Genomic DNA, 8,483 nt, shown 5'->3' on the forward strand with positions numbered 1-8,483 from the left:
CTAAACACTAATTCACTATTAAAGTCACCGGCACTTAAGTATTTTCAACAAATAAAGTAACCAACAACATCACCTTCTAAACACTAATTCAATATTAAAGTCACCGGCACCTAAGCATTTTCAACAAACAAAGCCACCAACAACATCACCTCCTAAACACTAGTTCATTATTAAAGTCACCAAAACTTAAGCTTTTTCTACTAACAAAGTCACCAACGAAACTAATTCACTATTAAAGTTACCAAAAATTAAGCATTTTCAACAAATAAAGTAACCAACAACATCACCTTCTAAACACTAATTCACTATTAAAGTCACCGGCACTTAAGCATTTTCAACAAATAAAGTAACCAACAACATCACCTTCTAAACACTAATTCACTATTAAAGTCACCGGCACTTAAGCATTTTCAACAAAGAAAGTCACCAACAACATCACCTCCTAAACACTAGTTCACTATTAAAGTCACCAAAACTTAAGCTTTTTCTAATAACAAAGGCACCGACGAAACTAATTCACTATTAAAGTCACCAAAAGTTAAGCATTTTCAACAAATAAAGTAACCAACAACATCACCTTCTAAACACTAATTCACTATTAAAGTCACCGGCACTTAAACATTTTCAACAAACAAAGTCACCAACAAAATCACCTCCTAAACACTAGTTCACTATTAAAGTCACCAAAACTTAAGCTTTTTCTACTAACAAAAGCACCAACGAAATTAATTCACTATTAAAGTCACCAAAAGTTAAGCATTTTCAACAAATAAAGTAACCAACAACATCACCTTCTAAACATTAATTCACTATTAAAGTCACCGGCACTTAAGCATTTTTCAACAAACAAAGTCACCAACAACATCACCTTCTAAACAAAAGTTCACTTTTAAAGTCATCGGCACTTAAACATTTTCAACAAATAAAGTAACCAACAACATCACCTCCTAAACACTAATTCACTATTAAAGTCACCGGCACTTAAGTATTTTCAACAAATAAAGTAACCAACAACATCACCTTCTAAACAAAAGTTCGCTTTTAAAGTCACCAAAAGTTAAGCATTTTCAACAAATAAAGTCACCAACAACATCACCTTCTAAACAAAAGTTCACTTACAACATCACCTTCTAAACAAAAGTTCACTTTTAAAGTCATCAAAAGTTAAGCATTTTCAATAAATAAAGTAACCAACAACATCACCTCCTAAACACTAGTTCACTATTAAAGTTACCACAAGTTAAGCTTTTTCTACTAACAAAGGCACCAACGACATCACCCTCTAAACAAAAGTTCACTTACAACATCACCTTCTAAACAAAAGTTCACTTTTAAAGTCACCAAAAGTTAAGCATTTTCGACGAATAAAGTAACCAACAACATCCCTCCTAAACACTAGTTCACTATTAAAGTCACCAAAACTTAAGCTTTTTCTACTAACAAAGGCACCAACGAAACTAATTTACTATTAAAGTCACCAAAACTTAAGCATTTTCAACAAATAAAGTAACCAACAACATCACTTTCTAAACAAAAGTTCACTTACAACATCACCTTCTAAACAGAAGTTCACTTTTAAAGTCACCAAAAGTTAAGCATTTTCAACAAATAAAGTCACCAACAACATCACCTTCTAGACACTAATTCACTATTAAACACACCGGCACTTAAGCATTTTCAACAAATAAAGTAACCAACAACATCACCTCCTAAATACTAGTTCACTATTAAAGTCACCAAAACTTAATCTTTTTCAACTAACAAAGACACCAACGAAAATAATTCACTTTTATAGTCACCAAAAGTTAAGCATTTTCAACAAATAAAGTAACCAGCAACATCACCTCCTAAACACTAATTCACTATTACAGTCACTGGCACTTAAGCATTTTCAACAAATAAAGTAACCAATAACATCACCTTCTAAACAAATGTTTACTTTTAAAGTCACACGCACTTAAACATTTTCAACAAATAAAGTAACCAACAACATCACCTTCCAAATAAAAGTTCACTATTAAAGTCACCGGCACTTAAGCATTTTCAACAAATAAAGTCACCAACTAAACCATTTTCAAGCCACTAAGTATCAAAACGAAAACAAATTGAAAACAAAAAATACCCTTCATAGTCCCAAGACTTAACCATTTTCAAGCAAGTAAGTGACCTAACAAACCACATACAAAACAAAAAAAATCTCCTTCAAAGTCCCTACACTTAACCATTTTAAAGTTACTAAGTCGTGAAACAAGTCACATTCAAAACACAAAATCCCCTTCAAACTTCCTACTCTTAACCACTTTCAACCTACAGTGGCACCCTTAAAGTCCCTACACTTAATCATTTTCAACCTACCAAGTCACCAAATCATTTTCAACCTACCAAGTCCCTAAACATTCAAGATCAAGTTCACAATACGATTTTCAAACAACAACAACAACAACAAGATGTCAAGAACAATGCTAGTGAATCGCACAAGGCCACACACGGCTTCACTAGACTTCAATATGAACAATCAAAGAAAGATAACAACAATAGTGAATCGCACAAGGCCCCACACGGCTTCACTATGTCCTCATACCTTTGATATTTTTCTTAATTTCTTGATATTTAAAAATAACAGCTTCAATCTGCTTATAGATTCTCTCATGGGAAACTACAATATAAAAAATAATGAGCTTAGCAAAATTATAAAAGGGATGCACCTTTTACCCAAACACTATAGCTAAATATGATTACGCTTACTTAAAGGGATAAAAATGATGGCATAAGGTGCATTCAACGATCAAAAGCGGATCATGATACACTCTTTGTTGGAAACTGTGAATGGAGTACATGACTACAAATACTGAAAGTGAACTTAATAATGATCTGATGTGTTAGGCTCGAATAGTATCTATATCTGTTTATCTAACCACAATCTCTTTGACCTTATATTTAGCATAGAATTATCAGTGGAGAAATAATTTTGCAGTCATGCTTCAAACAACAAAGTTACAGTCCAAAGCAGTTTTGCAGAGAAACTAAATAGGCTCAAAATATTAGTCCTATGCCAGTAATTTGTGCACATTTAGTTATAGGTTTATTATTTCATCTAGTTCATAATCTTACTTTTTCTACTTCTTGAACAAAGATCTTTAATCTTCAAATTAAGTTAATACAATATCTTTACTTTTGTTCTTGTTATTTTACTTTCTGTATGAGTAGCTAAAATCTAAAATGATGTTGTGAAACCAAATGAAATTCAGTGGGCAAATTTCATATCAGCTTTTTTTAATCGAAAATTGGACAGAAATTGAAAATGGAGAAGAAAACTTCTAAGAATGACAACAAGTCTTCGAGCAAAGAAAAAAATTCTCACCTGTTGAGAGAAAAAGCAAAAATTAAGCTTCAATGTTGAGATTTCAGCGCTAAGAGCCTAAGAGAGTGTCGAGTGGTCCTGTAGGCATTGGTGGAGATGGCTACTGACGGCGCTTTGATTCCGTCGATGTTTGGTGACGCTGGATTTCGTCATCATTGATATCTAGGGAGATCGAAGAGAGAGGTTCAAGAGAGGAAGAGGAGATCGAAGAGAGAGGTTCGAGAGAGGAAGAGGGAGGTTCGAGAGAGGAGATTGAAGAGAGAAGAAGAGAGGTGCGGCTATTTTTTGTTAAAAGAATTAAGGTTTCACTTATTTTGTTTAAAAGTGTGATAAATTGTGGATTTAATCTCAGTCATTGATCGGATGAAATCAATGGCTATGATTAAAATTGAGAGGAGTCAAATAAAATTGAAATTGGGAATTTTAATTTGAGGTCAAATTGAAAATGAATTTAGGCTAAAATTGACATAGACATATATAAAATGTGGCTAAAAAGTAAATGAATTGGGAAAATTTAATTGAATTAGGGTTTTTATTTTAGGAAATGTAATAAAAATGTCGATATTAAAATAGATTACGTATATAAAAATAATTTTTTAATTAATTTTATAATATTTATAATAATATTCAATTAATTTAATACAATGCATATATAAATATATATATATATATATATATATAAATCAGATATTTAGTTATTTTATCATCACATTAACACGAGTAGTATATTTCCTCAATCGTATGATAAAATCAATGAATTTTACAAATTACGATAAATTTTTTATTAATTAAATTTTAATTATGATATTATACCTCATAATACGACATGTTCATCAGATAAATTATCGATTTTAATTAGATATATATATACCTCATAATACGACGTGTTAATCAGATAAATTATCGATTCCTTGTCTTACGTTATTACAACTTCAACAATATACGCGTAATATCAACATTCACACAAAATAATATATTTATTTCCTCAATAGTATGATATCAGTGCATTATTCAAAATATTTTGATATGTAGATTCAATTATCGAGCTTTCGATTACTGCATATGTTACTATACGAGATATATGTATATATACCTAGTAATACTTGTCTTATATTACTACAACTTCAACAATATACGTGTCTCAATATTGTATTGACACAAAACAGTATATCTATTTCATCACTACACGAGATATATGTATAAGTTATATGTATATATATTGACTATCACCATTCAAATACATACTATATACATTACATACTTGATTTTACTACCCCATAATAATATACAACGTAGCGTAATTCACAATTACTCAGTTGAATTATCGGTTTGTTTATCTTATGTCATTAATATATGTTCACTTTATTATATGTAATACTATATATATATATATATATACCTATACATACACACACATATATGACATATCTGCTTCAACTATTTCAATCGTAATTTTACTAAATATCATCCTAATTAATTATTATAAGTCATCTAAATATTACAAAAATATATATTTAATAATAAAATAAAATAGATATAAAATAAGAAGTTAACTTTTGATATTTTAAATTAGCTTCATGTCTTATATGAGGCCCATTTTTTAAAAAATAAAAAAATCACACGTACTTTTTGTAGTAATTTTGTTATATCACTTCTTATTAGTTATTGTGAATAATTTAACACATATGTTTTCTTTGCTTCAATCGTAGTTTTACTATATCACCTCTAATTAATTATTATAGTCTAATCATTGTGCCACTTAAATTGGAATATAAGGAAAAGTTTTATAAACCATAATAATTAAAGACTTAGATTATTTAAAATATGCAATAAACTATCAATGCCATAAAATTTTGAACAAGGGGAGTAACATATAATAGTTGAAAATTACATAAAAACTATTATAAATTACAATAGTTAACAACTTAAAATATCTAAAAGTAAAAATAATGTGTTATATATTTCAAAAAGTACGTAAAAAATATTATAAATCACAATAATTAACAACTTGAAAATTTTTAAAAGATATGAAATATTTGATTGACTCTCAAAATTATATCAATAGCATTTAAATTGGAATAGAAGAATAGTATGATAAATCACAATAATTAAAAATTTAAAATATTTTTAAAATATAATTAAATATCAACGCCACAAAAGTTTGGACAAGGAGAATAACATATATTATTTGAAAATAAAAAAAAAATATTATAAACTAAAATAGTTAATAACTTAAAATATCTAAAAACGTATTAAAAGTGTGATTGATTATCTAAATTCTATTTGGATCACATTGTTTGAGATCTAAAAATAACATATACTGAACCCACGGTAGTTTTATTATTTTAAAAAATCAAAATAATTATTAAAATAATTTTTAGTATTAATTATTATTTATTTTGCAAAAGAAAAAAAAAAAAAAAACAGACCACTGGTGGTCGTTTTTTTTGAAAAATAAAAATTAAAAAATATTTAACAAATCAACCACTTGTGGTCGGTCTTTTGATTATTTTTTAATCATATTTTTCAAAAAAAAAAACGACCACTAGTGGTCGGTTTTTTGAAAAAAAAAATAATAATTAAAATATTTTAAAAGAATAATCAAAAAATCGACCACTTGTGGTCGGTTTTTTTATATATATTTTAATTATTATTTTTTTCAAAAAACCGACCACCTGTGGTTGGTCTTTTTGTAAAAAATAATTAAAAAAATCGACCACTTTCTAAATATTTTTAAAATTTGTATTTTTCAAAAAAATCGACCACCAATGGTCGATTTTTTTATTTTTTATTTTTTTCATTTGTAAAATAAATAATTATTAATACTAAAATTATTTTAATAACTATTTTGATTTTTTAAAATAAAAAAGCTACCACTTGTGGTCGCTTTTTAAAAAAATTAAAAAAAAATTGTGGTCGGTTTTTGCCTTTTTTTTTAGTAGTGTTTCGTATGGAAAATGTTATACCGATAAATATTTTCTAAAAGAACAAGTGTTCTTTATAAATATTTGGTAGGTAAGTAATAATAGTATTATTTTAAGACTATTGATATATAATCTAGATAAATATTTTGGGCGGTGAAAATGAGGATAGGGGTGAGGGGTGGTGAGGATGAGGGCTAGGAGTAGGGGTGAAAATGAGGTATGTTGGAGGGTGAGAAAGTCACAATTAGTACCAAATGTCACTTGTGAAGCTTTTTGGAGGGACTTGGCTCCTCTCTATTTTCACACTCTCTATTTTTTTCAAGTTCCTATCTTAATTGGTGACATATGACATAGTTCAAATTAAATGGCTAAGGTTTAATTATTTTAAAATACAACTCTAACTATAGTTTAGATAATAAATATATTATATATTTATTTTAAAAAATTATTGTAATTCTACAATCTTAGCAACATGTCCATAAATAAAGCAATAACAAAAATTTTCTTCCTACTTTTTTTTCCTACACAGGAATTTCATCTTCTAATTTCTTTATCAATTGATTTTTTTATTATAAATTTTTTTTTTTGAAACTTTTTGTTTAGCAATTAGTTATTTTCTTTTCTTTAAAGTAGGTGAAATAAAGTAGGAGAAATAATCGGCTCTTCTATTTTATGTTAATTTTTTATCACCTTTTTTGGAACTTTTTCTTAAAAATTAGATATTTTAGTTTCTTTAAAATAGGTGACATAAAATAGGGAGAAAATGAGAGAAATCTCTCATATTCTAAATTTTTTTTTTAATTTCCTATAATAATTATCTATTATTTTAAAAAAAATATATAGGTGAAATAAAATAGGAGAACTTGTAGACTCTCCTGTTTTTTTTTTTTTTTTAAAAATGTAAAATAGTTAGTAATTATTAAAGAGACAACAACAACAACAAACCCAGTGTATTCCCACCAAGTGAGATCTGGGAGTAATTATTAAAGAGAAAGTTCCGAAAATGCAATAAAAAGGTTAATTTAAATAGAAATTAAAAGATGGACCATGCATATGAAAAATAATTTAGAAAGTAAAGACTTTTTGTTGCTATATTTATGGACAACATAATATGTTGCTATGATTGTGGAATTACAATAATTTTTTAACCTAAATATATAATGTATTTATTATCTAAACCATGGTTAGAAATATACTTTTGAATAATTAAATTGGTTAGAAATATACTTTTGAGTTATTAAATTGTTTTTCTATTTCTACTAGGAAAGTTATTTTTCTTTTTTTTTTAAGTAACTTATCTTCTTATTTTTCCAAAAAAAAAAAAAAATGAAATCAAAATTTTGACCAACAATAGAATATGAAAAAATTGTAAAATATTTTCTTCCATACCGAGCGGCGAGCGCACCCTAAATCAATAATATTGTCTATCTTCTTTTAAATTCTTTTCACCTTTTCTTCTGGTAATTTTGGTGGAGGACATAAAAAAATGTTAACTTTCAAATACTACCTTTTTATAACAAAAAAATTAACTCAAACAGTTCTTTCTTTTTCCAAACTTTGTTCAAATATCGTTGCCTACTTAAGTCTTGTTATTTATATCCAGAAAAAAAAAATCTGCATATGCTAACTTAGAAAGATTCACTTGGGATAGAAAATCAGATCCAGAATAGATCTATTTTGTTTGCACATAAAAGAAAAAAATAAATAAAATATCCATTCATACTTGCAAGTGTTGAAAGATTTTCTTTAGTGAATCTAGCAAGAATGGACCAATTGCATAGTTGTACCATAAATGGGATTACTCTTTATTCAACTTTTAGCATGTAGTATCGAAACTATTCCATAAAATATAGAACGTATTCCTTTTTGTTAAATATTTGATTCGAAAATTGAAGTTTTAAGAGTTTGAACTAGAAAATGACATCCATAAGACAACAAATGAAAATGTTCAAATATTCCTCTTCCCACTCATAACTTTTGCATACATATCATAATTGTGACGGTTAATTCTTTTTTTTTTTTTTTCTTTTTCTATCAAGTTGTTTATGAAATATGCTTTTTCCGAAAGTAATATCATTATTAATGCTCAATTTTCAATTTACTATTGAGTTTAGGTCATGCAGGGTCGTTTTGTAGAGTGTATAAGAACAACATAAAATAATATATTAGTAATGTTTGTATTAGTTATGTTTTTATTA

Source organism: Capsicum annuum, chromosome 11, assembly GCF_002878395.1.
Source record: "Capsicum annuum cultivar UCD-10X-F1 chromosome 11, UCD10Xv1.1, whole genome shotgun sequence".
NCBI classification, from domain to species: domain Eukaryota; kingdom Viridiplantae; phylum Streptophyta; class Magnoliopsida; order Solanales; family Solanaceae; genus Capsicum; species Capsicum annuum.